Raw genomic sequence first — 16,185 nt, 5'->3', positions numbered from 1 at the left:
GTCATCTGTGAAGAGGGAGATTTTGACTTCTTCTGTGCCAATTTGGTTGCCTTTTATATCTTTTTGTTGTTTGATTGCTGAGGCTAGAACTTCTAGTATTTTGCTAAATAGTAGCAAATACTCTGTCATGTTCCTGATCTTAAGGGAAAAGATCTCAGCTTTTCCCCATTGATAATGATAGTCACTGTGGGCTTTTTATAGATAGTTTTTATGATACTGAGGAATGTTCCCTCTATCCCTATACTCTGAAGAGTTTTAATCAGGAACGGATATTGTATTTTGTCAAATGCATTTTCTGAATCAATTGAGAGGATCATATTTTCTTTTTCTTTTTTCTTTTCTTTTATTTATGTGCTCTACCATGTTGATTAAGAATGTTGAGCCATCCTTGTATCCCAGGCATAAAACCCACGTGGTCCTGGTGAATAATTCTTTTAATGTTCTGTCATATGCTATTAGCTAGGATCTTGTTAAGTAATTTAGCCTCCATGTTCATCAACGATATAGATCTGTAATTCTCCTTTTTGATGGGGTCTTTGCCTGGTTTTGAGATTAGGGTAATGCTGACCTCATAGAAAGAGTTTGTAAGTTTTCCTTCTGTTTCTATTTTCTGGAACAACTTCAGTAAAATAGGTAATATTTGGTGGAATTCCCCTGGGAAGCCATCTGGCCCTGGACTTCAGGATTTTGAAAGGTTTTTGATTACAGCTTCAATTTTGTTACTGGTTATTGCTCTATTCAGGTTGTCTATTTCTTCCTGTTTCAGTTTTGATAGTTTGTAAATTTCTAGGAAGACATCCATTTCTTTCATGTTGCTTAATTTTTTGTCATCTGGTGTTGGTAATAATTACCAATAACTGTTTCTACTTCCTTGGTGTTAGTCATGATCTCTCCCCTTTCATTCATGACTTTATTCATTTGGGAATTTTTTTTTTTTTTGTATAAGCTTAGTCAGTGAATTATTGATCTTATTAATTCTTTAAAGAACCAGCTTCTAGAGCTATTGATCTATTCTACTGTGTTTCCGGTTTCTGTTTTATTTTTCTCTGTTCTAATACTTATTATTTCTCTTCTGCTTGAATTAGGTTTTATTTGCTGTTCTGTCCCCAGCTTCTTTAGGTATAGGTTAGGTATAGGTTAGCTTGTGCATTTGGGATTTTTCTAATTTTTTTTTTTTTTTGAGAAAGACTTGGTTGGCTATGTATTTCCTTCACAGGAATGCCTTTGCAGTATCCCATATGTTTTGGACTGATGTGTTTTAATTCTCATTGGTTTCCATGAGTAGTTTAAGTTCTTTAATTTCCTGGTTGACCCATTCATTCTTTAGCAGGATGTTCTTTAATATCCAAGTGTCTGAATTCCTTCCAAATTTTTTCTTATGATTGAGTTCCAGTTTCAAGGCATTGTGCTCTGATATCATGCAGGGAATAATCTCAGTCTTTTGGTATTGGCTGAGACGTGGATTGTGACCCTATAAGGTCTATTCTGACCCTATGTGGTCTATTTTGGAGAAAGTTTCATGTGCATTATAGAGGAATGAGTATTCTGTTGTTTAGGGTGGAATGTTCTGTATATATCTACAAAATCCATCCGGCCCAATGTGTTGTTCAAAATCTTGTTTCTTTTTTGATCTTCCATTTAGATGATTTGTTCAATTTTCTTATTGGATAGACCTTTTATAAATAATATAGTGTTTCTCTGGATCTGTTATTGCAGTCTTTGGTTTAAATTCTAGTTTGTCTGATATAAGTTTTGCTACCCCAACTTTCTTTTCAGGTCAATTGGCATGAAAAATGATTCTCCATCCCCTCACTTTCAGTCTACAGGTGGCTTCAGGTTCAAAATGAGTCTCTTATAGACAGAATATGGATGGGTCCTGTCTTTATATCCAATCTACAACCCTGTGACATTTCATGGGAGCATTTAGGCTGTTCATTTTTAGGGTTACTATTGAAAGATATGTGTTTATTGCCATCCTACTGTCTGTAAAATCCCTGTTTCTATGGATTGTCTGTATATTTCTGGTCCATATTACTCTTGGGGTCTTTTTTCTGTTAACAAATACCCTTAGTATTTCTTGCAGGGTTGGCTTGATAATCATAAATTACTTCAGTTTCTGCCAGTCCTGGGAGCTCTTCATCTCCCCATCTGTTCTGAATGACAGCATTGCTGGATACAGTATTCTTGGCTTCATGTTCTTCTCATTTAGAACCCCGAATATGTCTTGCCTGCCCTTTATGGCTTCCCAGGTTTCTGTGGACAGGTCTAATGTTATTCTGATGTCCCTCCCTCTGTACATAAAGGAATCTCTTCTCCCTAACTGCCATTAAGTTGGCTTCGTGGTTCTACGATTGGTGAGTTTTACTATTTTATGTCCGGGCATTGGTCTATTCTCCTTGATCTTGGGAGAGGTCCCCTCTACCTCTGGGACATGAACGTTTGTTTCATTCCCCCAGTTAGGGGAGTTTTCATCTACAATTTACTTAAATATATCTTCTAGTTCCCTCTCTTTCCACCCCCGACCCCCACCCCCAGGGATCTCAATAATTCTGACATTGGAGTGTTTTATAGAATCACTGATTTCTATAAATATGTTTTAATGGATTTTAAGCTGCTTTGTTCCAGGCCTTTTTTTGTTCATTCCTTTCTGTCAGTTTATCTTCTAGATCACTAAGTTGTTCTTCTGTCTCATTTACATTAGCAGTTAGAGTACCCAGTTTAGACTGCATCTCATTCATAGCATGAGCTTAAAATTTTGATCTGACTAGCTCTCATTTTCTACCCTTAGTCTATGTTGCCATTAATGGTTTTCTCAAGCCTACCTATTGTCTTAATAATGTTACCCTGAAGTCTATTTCAGACATCTTGCATATATCCATATTGATTACTTCTGCTGGAGAAGCCATTTTTTCTGGTTCTTTTCTTATTTGGGATTTCCTCCTCGTAGTCATTCTGTTAAGTGGTGGTTGAGGGGATGTACAGAGTCAAAAATACCAACCTCAATCCAGATAAGGTGCACCCTAGGAAAGTTCAGAGCAATTGGAAGGAACCACCAAAATAATAAACAAATAAACAAACAAACAAAACCCAGACAAAATGAAACCCAAGAATAAGATTTATAAATTAAAAAAAAAAAGGGGGGGTGTAGGGGAAGAGGACTATAATCCCTCAGTGTGGGCAAGGTAGAATGTTTCAGTTCTTCCTGGGTACATTTTGTTCTCTTTGTTAGAGAACAGTACTTCCCAGAGTTACAGGAAAATTAGAACTAATATTTATATCAAGGTAGTATTAAATAGGGAGAAAAGGATTACATTGAAGCTTATACATAGATATAGATAAACATATATAAGAGAAAAAGAAAAAAAAGTATATGTGTGAAACACTAGGAACTAAAATGTTACTATGTAATGTGCTATATTAAGCATCTAATTTAAATGATAAGTAGGTAAAAAGAAAAAAAAAGTAGAAGAAGAAACATGAGAGAGAATTAAAAAAAAAAAAAAAAGTTGGGACGCCTGGGTGGCTCAGTTGGTTAAGCAGCTGCCTTCGGCTCAGGTCATGATCCCAGCGTCCTGGGATCGAGTCCTGCATCCTTCTCCTTGCTCCGCAGGGAGCCTGCTTCTCCCTCTGACTCTGCCTGCCACTCTGTCTGCCTGTGCTCGCTCTCGCTCGCTCTCTCTCTGACAAAAAAAAAAAAAAAAAAAGTCATATCTAAAGAAATACAGGGTCGTGAGGCAATACCAGGAGTCCAATATACTATTTTTACCTGGTGTTTGTGTTTTACACTTTTAAGGGGACTCTCAGGTTGTCATCTGCTTGTTCTTCCAGCTTGTCTTCTGGGAGAGGAGACTACTGTGTTGTTTTTCAGGTGTTTACTTTGGCTTTGGCTGAGTTGCCCTGTCCCCTATCAAGGGGTTAGGCTCCATGGAAACCAGTTCTTTTGGCTTTTGTTTTCTGGCACCTTTTGTTCTCTGGCAGACTTTTGTGCCTTTTCAGAGGGTCAGGGCAAGGAAAATGCTCACACCCAGACCTCTGACCCAGAGGAGAAAAGCCACATTCTGATACATTCTGGACCCTCCAGAACACATAGTCCCCCTCTCTGTAAGCACTGCTGAAAACTGCAGCCTCTCAAAAGCAGTGCATGCCCCCAGTGATCCTCTCAGGGGTTGACACAGGCCCCCATTTGTCCCTGCCTCCTGTACCTCCAAAACTGCAAGTGATCCTGTTCTGGGTGGCTGTGGGAGCTGCGGCAAAAGCCAGCCTCATAGGTCTGCAGGCACAGCTCTGCACAAATAGCTGCTCTAGTCTCAGTGTTTGTCCCTTAAACTCCTGGATTCTGTTTGAACTCTATTACCAGGAACTTCCTGTTCCTCCACCAACACTCTGCAAGGTATTGCTGGTCAGCAGGTGCAGAATTTTTTTGCACTGGGGTATTATTTTACTTTCCAATGGGTAGTTTCTGGTGGCTCCTTTCCCTTTCTGTTTATCCTCCAATATCTGTCCACACTATCACAGCTCTGTCCTTTGTACTTCTGGACTGATGATCACCTGTTCCTGTAGAGACCCAGGTAAATAATCTTATATATCTCAGGCTGATTTCCTAGATATTCAGAGTGGCTTGGTAGATATCTAGCTAAATTCAGGAGATCAGTTACAATAGAGTCCCCAACTTCCACAATCTTACTCCTCCTTCTAGCAGTTTTTTTAATGTTAGTTTTTTAGTTAGTTATTGCAGAGACTTCTACAGAGACTCTCTGAAGTCTACATTCTTTTTCTTTGTTGTTTTTTCTTACATTATTTTCTTTATGCAGCTAGATTACCTTTGTCTTTATGCCACTTCTGCTAAATTTTAGGCAATGGATTGTGAGTGGAAGTAATTGATGCGGTTCCTATAAAAGCTTTCTATACCCATTCCACCATGCTCTTTTTTTTTTTTCTTATTTTAAGATGTTATTTATTTATTTATTTATGTGACAGAGAGAGAGAGAGATCACAAATAGGCTGAGAGGTAGGCAGAGAAGCAGGCAGAGGGAAAAGGGAAAGCAGACTCCCTGCCAAGCAGAGAGCCCAGTGTGGGCAGGACACCGAGAACATGACCTGAGCCAAAGGCAGAGGCTTAACCCACTGAGCCACCCAGGTGTCCTTCTACCATGCTTTCTTTCCCTACTTGAAAATGGCTGAAATTGTAAGGACAACTAGAATAATCCCATGTAAACTTCAAAAGTTTTGTATTGTAGAAAAGATAACTAATTAGCACATGTGTTTTGTAACTTAATTGGAAGGTTCTTCCAATAAGGTCTCTGCAATATATTCATATGCACATATCAGACCTTAGGTTATGGTTTCTATTATATATGAACCATAACCATATGTTATGTTATGGTTTATAGTATATATGAACCACAACCATATGAGTATATAGAATATGTTATATAATATATTATATTATATATAGTCATGTACAGAGACCTTACATTTATAAACACAAATATATATTTCATATATATATATAATATTTTATAAATGTGTTCCTATGTATAAAGTCTTTTATAGGTAGTGGATCCTCCAGCTTCAGTCCATATGTCTTTTATTGTATAGGGATTCATGCTTCATTGTTTTATTAATTAACTAAGGACACATTTGTTTCATTGTCCAGCTAGAGGGGAACTTTAGGTCATATCTGATTACATGTAAACCTAAAATTTCAAAAACCATAGCCTAAACACCATTTACTGCTATCTATAGTTTGTTCTTGGAAATGGTTTTGTGTGTCACAATGTTTACTCTTTAACTTTAAAGAGTTATTTTATCTTTCATTGTTAAAGTTTTGTCATAAGGGGTACAACTGAGATGACAGATGTACAAGTCATAATTTCTCATTCCATCTGGATCAGAAATAAAACATATTTCTATCATTAAGCATTTACATGACTCATCTTTCTTTCTAGTATTAAATATTATAATTAAAAGCAATCATGAAACCAGTACCATTACAGAACAAATCCAATTGCTGTATTAAAATAAAATATTTAAGATTTTTCTTTAGCTTTTTTTTACTAATTAAATCAAAAGGAATACAGTACAGATGTTGTTACAAAATATCTTATTTTTTAGCAGATGTAAAACCCTCTTTTTTTCAAGGCCCTTAAAAAGTACAATCAAGGCATATTTGGATAATGACTTAAGAGTGACAGGGCTGCTAATCATATCTATTTTATATGTATCCAATCATCACAATAATAACTACCTAATTTGGTGTGCACAATCCAAATAGCAGTTGATGGTATGGTAATAGTCATTTTAATTTTTGATGTTTAATCAGTTGTTTATAGGAATATAGTCATTTAATGTTTTTATTGTTTATACAGATATGTAATTTTGCCTCATTTTTACTCATTCCCTGATCTGCAGTTAAGCATATATAATAGTCACTGCTGAAATTCCTTTTCATTGTATGCATTACATTATATGCTTTTAGGCACAAAGCAAGAGAAAATAATGGAGCTTTGAAATAGTTATGCTTCTTGTCTGCAATGAATGTAAGATAATTGCATTAAGAAAGAAAAGCAAAATGTTGTGCTTTAACAAACAGGAAATGGTTATCATTGTCCAACAAAGAATAAAATAAACTATGTAGATTAAGACTCTGCCTTGATCCAACATGAATCATGCACATCTAACACATTTATCCCAACTGTCTGAAATAGAAGAAAAGACTCATTTGAATGAAGATCTAGAAACAGGTTAAGCTGCATTTCAGTAAAAGTAGAAAAATAAGAATCTTTTGTCAAGAATATAAATTGTTCTTAACTTCTTTGAGACAAAAAAAAAAAGTATTGGCCATCTCCATGTAATAGATTTAAGGAAAATAATCATACAGAGATAAAACATGCATTAACAGTTATTGATTTTACAAACACACATGCACACACACATACTTTTATGTGTATGTGCAAAAATAAAATGAGCTTTTAGAAAAAAGCTTATTTATCAACACAGATTTCCATATACATATAAGCTAATTTGTGTGTATGCATTATTTTTAATTCTTACTATAATCCTATAAATAAAGACCAGCATAATTTTATAAATTGAGAGCCCATGGTTTAGGTATTTAAGTAATTTCCTAAACTGACCAGTTAACATATTTCAAAGCAAGGAATCAATTCAAGTTTGTCTGACTATTCAACCATACTTTTGAACACTTCTGTGCACTAAAAAATTCAATGTATAGGCAAAGAATGAATGCAAGCTTATGTAAGTGTTCAGTATATGAAGGAAGTTCAGTCTTCTCAAAATGTGTTACAGTACAATAAAAAATTGCTGGAAAAATTATATGATTCTCTTTAGAATATATATAGTAAAATAAAAACATCCATATACTTGAAATAAATTTTTTCAGTCATGAAAGCAATTTCTTTCTACTGAAATTTTAAACCTTCATTTTGTACATTAAGACAGGTGCAAAAAAATGTTCTCATATAGTATCAAATATTTGTTTACACTCTTACTTAATATTTATTTAAATTTGTTACAACAAAATTCTAAACAACACTGGTATATCTACTACTATTTTTCCAGTAATATGCACTCACTGTATTACAATATCACTATACAAAGATACTTCAATAATCTTTTAGAAAAATGAGCTATAAGTTAATCCTGATCCCACATTATTTGGTATAATTATTCACACAATTATTTTATTCAACAGAAATTTATCTTCTACATGTCTCACAAAATTCTACTTGTCAATTTGTAAAGGTTTGGTTTAGTTTGGTTTGGTTTGGTTTTTAAGAGACAGAGAGAGAGACTGTGCTTGAGCAGGAGGAGGGGCAAAGGGAGACAGAGAGAGAGGATCTTAAGCAGGCTCCCTAGGGCTCTATCTCACAACCTTGAGGTCATGACTGAGGCCAAAATCAAGAGTTGTCTATTTAACTGACTAAGCCACCCAGGTGCCCCTCAAGTATATAGTTTTGAATGAAACAAGTTTCCATTCTTGTTGGGTATACATTTGGGGACAGAATAGGGAGAGAGAAAAACACAGATGACTGAAAAACAGACAAAACAATATTTCATATGTTTATATGTGCCTTGAAAAACAATGTTGTGTTTAAGGAGGTAAGATAGCAATGAGGAATTCTGTTTTACAAACAGTGTTCAGAAAAGAAAAAAAACAGAACAACAACAACAACAAAAACTGATACTTGAGAAGAATCTAATATGATTTAGTAAAATAAATCCTGGAAGACTTAATAGACATACAAGTTATAAAGGGGGTAAGAAAAAAAAAGGACAATTTTCTGTCTAAACTTTCCCTTAATTTTTGAAGATTAAATGGCTCATACAATTTGAAATATCCATGTATTTGTTCTATTTCTAATAGATTATTTGACAGTGATCTGATCAAAGTAGCCACACTCCATTTTTTACTGTCTTACCACAGGAAATATATTTTTTAAAGATTTTATTTATTTATTTGATGGAGAAAGCAAGACAGCACAAGCAAGGGGGAACAGCAGAGGGAGAGGAAGAAGCAGGCTCCCTGATGTGTGGCTTGATCCCAGGAGCGTGGGATCATGACCTGAGCTGAAGGCAGACACCTAACATTCTGAGCCACCCAGGCACCCCAGGAAAGATCTTCATCAATTTAATTAAAAAAAAAAAAGAAAGAAAGAAAGAAAGAAAAAATGGAGATGTGACAAAATCAGAAGTGATTTACCAAAAGAAATATCTTCTTAAGGAAAAATAATGTGATAATATTTCTAGACTATTACCCCATTTAAATATATTTACTATCTGTTCAAAAGTATAAAAACATTGAAAAATGTTTAAATTTTTTTACTAATGGGTAACTCTGGGATTTGGTGTAGTAACATGTAACAAGCTTTTAATACATGATAATGTTGCTTCCAAGACCAGATTTAGTTTATAATCTGGGAGGACCAAAGGAATAAATGTAAGCTTTCTTTCCCATAGATAAAATATATTTAACATGTTAAGAACAAAAAAGGTAGTTCTGCAAAGTTACAGTAACCTTTCTTATAGAAGTCTATTAGGATAAAAAAATAATGATTTTATTATTATTTATTCAATTTTACTGGTTATGCAACAATTCTCTGAAATAAAAAGGAAAATATTGTATGATAAATATAATATTTAAACGTGTGACAGTTCTTCTCTATCTCGAAAAACAAAATAAATATATATTTTAGTCTTAAGATTTATATTTTGGCTGTTTGCTAGTGAATAAAGTTGCTTTTCCAAAAATAATCTTTCCACTCCACCATCATCTTTGAACTAAAAAAATACAAATGTAAGAGATTTGGACAACTAACATTAATCTATGAGAAAAGCTGTAGTTTGATGGCTCACAGCATAGACTTTGGAGCCAGACCAAATAGCCATAGCACTCAGAGAATATATTTGACCTCAGTTTTATCTTAATTTCCTTATTTGAAAAGGGAAATTGTACTTACTCTGTGATAAGGTTGTTGTGAGGTTTTTTTGTTTTGTTTTGTTTTGTTTTTTTTTAAAGATTTTATTTATTTATTTGACAGAGAGAAATCACAAGTAGATGGAGAGGCAGGCAGAGAGAGAGAGAGGAGGAAGCAGGCTCCCTGCTGAGCAGAGAGCCCGATGCGGGACTCGATCCCAGGACCCTGAGATCATGACCTGAGCCGAAGGCAGCGGCTTAACCCACTGAGCCACCCAGGTGCCCATGTTGTGAGGTTTTTAATAAATAACATTTTATAAAGGCTTAGCATGGTATGAGGCACTAAGAATAGAAGTCTGGTGGACCACTGAAAATCATGGGGTCTGGAATTAGAAAGATAGGGTACAAATCCATGTTACATACCTGACCACTTAGTTATGTGACTACAGCTAACCTAATCACTCTAGCACTCAGTTTCCACATCTATGCAACTGGGATTTTTAAAATTCCCTGGGTGATCAGTGCTCACTAATTGGGATATTCTAAGTAGAGATCTCAGCACAGTTAGTGCTTCATTGTACTTCATCCTTAATTATTGTCACCTGACACATCATTGATAGCAGCAGGAAAGGGAGTGAAGGAATAGTAAATGCCTAATACGATCTAATGTTGGTGATCATGATGATTATTTCTGATAAAGATAGCATTCAACTACTGGAAATTTTACTTCAAAAAATGTCTTTTTTTAGGGTTGCCTGGGTGGCTCATAGTGTTAAGCCTCTGGCTTCAGCTCAAGTCATTATCCCAGAGTCCTGTGTTCAAGCCCCACATCAGGCTCTCTGCTCAGCAGGGAGCCTGCTTCCCCCTCTCTCTCTGCCTGCCCCTCTGCCAACTTGTGATCTCTCGCTCTGTGTCAAAAAAAAAAAAAAATCTTTTTAAAAAGTCATTTAAAAATTAAATATTAAAACAAAGTCCTGTGTGCTTTCTAAGTAATCTTACAAGAAGAGCAATGTCTATTATTTTGCTTACATAGACAAATCAAGTTTTTTTAATCTTCATATAAATAAAATTGATAAAAACTGAAGTTCATTCTATTTAAATAGACAAATAAAAATAAAATTCCCTATGGTGTGTATATACCATTTTGAAAATATATGTAAATATATCATAATGTGGATCTATTTTTTATAATAATTTTATATATAATTACAGCAGAGATGGGAAATTATCCTTAATGGTATATATTATAAAAACACAGAACAAATAGTCTCTCTTTTCCTGTGTAGATTGGATGCTACAACTGAAGATTTAAAATCCCATATCATGCTGCCTTTGGCTATATCATTTCCACCTAGAATTCCTTTAGTTTCCTACTTTCAAGGACTCATTATTATGAATAAGTCAAAATTTTTAGGACTAGAAGATTCCTAGAATAAATATACCATTCGATCAGGGATTTTGTCTAATTTGTTTATGCCCTCTGTTGAGAATGGTATCTGGTAAATAATGCATATAATTCTATAAGTACTTGCCTAATATGAATGGTGCTCTTATTTTACTTACTTGTTCAGTTTTCAGACTACCTTTGACTTCATACCCAGCATAAGTCTACATTCATGGTCTATGTGTCTACTGCTAATGTGTGTGTGTGTTTTTTGTTTTTCGTTTTTTAAGATTGATCAATTGATTTGAGAGAGAGAGAGAGAGCAAGCATGAGTGGAGGGAGATGCAGAGGGAGCCATAGAGAGAATCCACAGATTTCCTACTGAACATGGAGTCTGAAAGGGCTTAATTTTATGACCCTGACATCATGAACTGAGCCAAGGCACCTCTATTTTGTGTGCCTTTTTTTTTAATTTTTTTTTTTAAATTTATTTGCCAGAGAGAGAGAGAGTGAGCTCCCTGCCAAGCAAGGAGCCTGATGTGGGACTCGATTCCAGGATGCCAGGATCATGACCTGAACTGAAGGCAGCCGCTAAACCAACTGAGCCACCCAGGCGTCCCTTTTGTGTGCCTTCTTGAGTATTTTATTAGTCACAGTATTTTGAAGTTAAAGATTATCCTTCTATTAAGATGAACCAGGAAACCCCACAGCTATCTCCATAATTGAAGATTCTTTTCTCACCTTCTGTGGCTTATGGTAAGCAAATATGGTTTTTTAAATTAGAATGTCCCCAGAAAAACTCTCATAAACAATAAAACACCATCCAGAATTTTGTGAGTTGTTCTGATGCCTTAGGTCAAGATCACTGAGTTGTAATATTATTTGAGAATGTGTGAAGATTTGAGTAAGCATAATTAGCAATACTGTTAAGATCTAAGAAACTTAAACCATCTGTCTATTACTCAGTGCTTTGATGCACTGTCAGTGTACTTGATGGGAATATGAGGAAAGACTGGCTCAATCTGATCAGACATTTTACAATATGTTTGTTTTACTGGAGTTGTTAGAAACATAATGCTCATATTTATTCAGTGAATCTGACATGTATTTTTTGAACAATTATTGGGCAGCTAGTAATGTACATAGTCAAATATTCCCAAAGAAATGTAAGGTCATGAATAAGCAGGTACTTATAGCTGAATTACATATTCTGAATATTTTGAGTGTATTAACACACATTTTCAAACTTCAGAAGCAGTGAACTTTCAAATATTTGTTGCCATTTGCCTAGTTTTATGCCATATAACAACTAAATTAAAAAATTATATTTTAAATATGTCTAAAAGTCAGACTCTGTTCTAGATACTTAGAATACCTCAGTGAACAAAAGAAAGATCCTTAAATTTGTGGAGCTTACATTCTGGCAAAAGAGACAAAGAATAAGCAATGGCTATAATTACTAAGTAAATTTCATAGTACCTTTGAAAATGGTTATTTTATTATTAGGAAAAAAAAAAGAGAGAGAGATAGAGAGAGAAAGAAACCAGAAAAAGAAAGAACATGACCATGTGAGAGTTGTTGTATAGGAGATTGATAAGAAATTTAATATTGAGTAATTGGTATATGTCTCATTGAGAACTTAATATTTGGGGAGATGCTTAGATGAAGTGAAGTAGTGAGTTAGCCATGTGGATATCTAGGAGCGCAGTGTTTTAGAAAGAGAGGAGTGGGTGCAAAGGCTGAGATTTGAGAACATCTCTCATGTTCAAGGAATAGAAAATAGGCCAGTAGATTTGAATAGGAGTTTGGGGAGTGGGAGAAGGAGTGGATGAGATGGAAAAGTTAATAAGGATTTCAGATCCTGTAGGCACTTGATACCACTAAAGGACTTTGATTCTTATACTGAATGAAACAGAGATACCAAGGTTTTGCAGAGCAGCATGATTTCACTTGACTTTATAATAACTAGTGTGATTGTTGATTTTCCACATCATTATCAGTATCACATAGGTAGTAAATATTCTTTCACTTTTTTTAAGAACCATTTTTCCAAAATATTCATGAAAATGTAATTTCTATGATGTTAAGATCTAAATATTATGCTTTATGCTAACTTCACAGAGTGTGTTTGTGTTGGGCACATAAGTAGAAATTCCAAAAAACAAACAAACAAACAAACAAACAAAAAATACACATAATACTTGATTAAGTGTAAAATTATTCATTCAACTAACAAGTGTTTTGAAACTTCCTGTTACAAGCCTAGTGCTAAAGATACAGTAATGAATGAAATATGAAAATCGTTGACTACAATGTAACTTACAGGTCAAGATAATCCACGTTCAGTGAATACATTCAGCTTTTGCTTAAAATTTGAGGTAGAGAAAACTCTTTTTACTAAACTCTTTCCATAATATTTTGATTCTAGTGTTTATGAAACTACTACACAAATCTGCAGGTACTGAGAGGACAACAGATGGTTGAGACTCTGCTCACAATTCAATCACATATTTTAAAAAGATTTATTTTAAAGAGAGACAGAATATGCAAGCAGAGGAATGGGCAGAAGGAGAGGAGAGGGAAAGAATCTCAAGAAGACTCCCCACCGGGCGCAAAGCCTGACATAGTGCTAAATCTCATGACCCTGGAAAGCATTACCTGAGTCCATGACCTGAGTCCATGATCTCAGCTGAAATCAAGTCAGATACTTAACTGACGGAGACACCTAGGTACCCTGCAATTCAATCATATTAATAATAACATCCATTCTGCATTTGACTACAGAGCAGGCTCAGCACTCACATGGTGATTCAGTGCATAGTAAAACCTCTGGTTCTTCTTGTCTTGCTCTTGTGTAATCTTCTGAGTAGCTTCCACTGCTTGTGTCCTTGAGGTTGAGAATTCTTGTTTTTGAATTCTTTAATTATCCCACTCTAGAAATTCAGGTACAAATTGTTCTATAAAATGTGATTACATACTTGAAAGTTTTACTACATAATTTGTTAAATAAAGTGCTATAGATAATAAAGTATTTGCATGTATTAAAAAGCCAATCTTTGAGCTTCAAGCTCCTCATCTATAAAACTGAGATACTACTAAAGCTACCTCCCTAAGTTACTGTGAGAATTTTAAAGATAAATTTGTGGCGATGCCTTGATTAGCCCTGAATTCATGTTATTTTATTAAAGTAGTTATATATATTATTTCATCCCAATTACAATTTAAATTTAAATATTAAATGACTTGGTTTTTTTGTTTGTTTTGTTTTGTTTTTAAGTAAGTTGTCTCCATGAACTAAATTTGTCAATTTATGATATTCAGGACAAATGTATGATGTTGATTCCTACCCCAGTTCTTAGAAACTCTATCTACAATCAACATTCTAATGTGTATTTTAATCACTTTCTTAAATTATAAAAACAAAACATTAACCTGTTTGTAGAATTATAATGTATATATATTTATACAAAAATTACTCTTAAAACATATTTTATTTAATAAACATAAGGTAGATTAAGAAAATGGGCAATTTGATACTGTTATATAGTAGTTATATTATAAAATAATTTTATTTTCTAGAATTCTAGATGATGACAGAGCTGGAATCAACCATTTAAGGATCCATTGGTATAACATGGATCTGAAGGCAAAACAGGATAATTTTTTGAATTTTTTGAATACCAGAAGTGATTTTGGAAAAGAGAAAATTGAATTAATAATTAACTATTTTTTTCTAAAAGATCCTCATTTGGCAGGTTCAAAAAGCAGATGGCTAATTGAGACTGACAGAAGCTTATTAAGATTTGAAAATAGTGATTCTATCTATTGGTTTTGCAATGCCAGTACATTTCAACCCATAAAAGAAAGGTAGTTTTTTGTAAAAAACAAAAACACATGTATTGGGGTTGATGTAGAAATTAACTAGTTTCCTTTCTATAGAAACAGTATAAAAATATTTATAAGATTTAATATAAAAGAGAATATGGTTGTTGTAAAGTGCAAGGTATAATACCAAAAGTGAATTCAAGCTATTTCTTGGCTTCCAACCACTATTAAAGCACTTCTTCCAGCGAATAATGTATTACTTGCCTTGGGCCCATCAGAAATTGAATAAGAAACTCAATATTTGGTGGACTTTTTGAATATTGAAGAGACTATATCCAATATTTAGAGATATTCAGTGGCTCTAACTACCAAATCACTGTTTTCTTTATCAAAATTCACTGCACAATAGAACAGTTAAACCCTAGTGTTTTGAATTATGCTGCATATAAAACACTTCCATCATTTTCTTTTTGCTTCAAAAAAGTTTTATGATATAGTTTTCATTATAGTATCTGCCAAGAAAACCCTGATCATGTGGATTCTCCATACATAAGAGCATACTAAATGCAATAAAAAAGAAAACATCCACATAATACTTGAATAGGGGGTTATAGGTTCTGAGTCATTCCTATCCTCTTCTGAAACTTTGCCTCTGACATAATGCAACAGGTATAATCAACACAGCATTAGGTAGATAAAAGAAGAGACTGTGATTAATAGATACAAGTACTAAAATATCTGAAAACAATAATTTTGGAAAGCTGTTGCACAACATCTTATTGATGGTAAAACAGCTCTCTGGCTCCCAAAGCTAAGGATCTGCCACAAGAATTGTTTGCAAAAGAGCTCACTGACTCATCAGCAATAGCCAAGTGGTTATTAGAGAAATAGATGTATTATAATATGACAGCAGGAGCTGGGGGAATTCTTGTGTTTCTAGACCCCAAGACTTTGGGGGGTACATGGGTAGTTAAAAATGTGTTCCCAGAAAAAAAAAATGTTCCCAGAGGCAGATTAGTTGGATAATTATAATACAGATCTCGTGGAATGTAAGCTATGGACACAAAATCAGTTGCATGAGCTAGATGGACCTGAGAAATCACATGTCACACTGGAATAGATCTATTTGAGATGATTACCTTGACAGTCTATGATGACACTTTTGAGTCAAGGCTCATCTACTCTACAGATGAGACTACAGTGTAAAATTTTTAAAGGCAACATGTTTAAAGGCAACATCATGAAACAATGTTTGGTGGATTCCTTTGGTTTTTTATTCATGGTATCAGATGAGTTTAAGGGAGAATAATCCAATAAAAATTTAAAATTAATTTTAAAAAACAGAAAAAAAAACATTTTAATTTCTTTGCTTTTGTGTTTCCTGCAAATGAAACTACAAGAAAGAGCTGAGAACATTTTCCTTTTTTCTGTTTGTTTTTCTTCAATTTGGACCTCCTCCTTAGGTCTCTGATCAAAGAATGCTTACACAGACTCTGTAGTGTAGAAAGGACAAAATATCATATTACAAAATATTCCATTC

Source organism: Mustela nigripes, chromosome 1 (assembly GCF_022355385.1).
Source record: "Mustela nigripes isolate SB6536 chromosome 1, MUSNIG.SB6536, whole genome shotgun sequence".
Lineage (NCBI taxonomy): Eukaryota > Metazoa > Chordata > Mammalia > Carnivora > Mustelidae > Mustela > Mustela nigripes.
Note: the sequence above shows the minus strand (reverse complement) of the source record.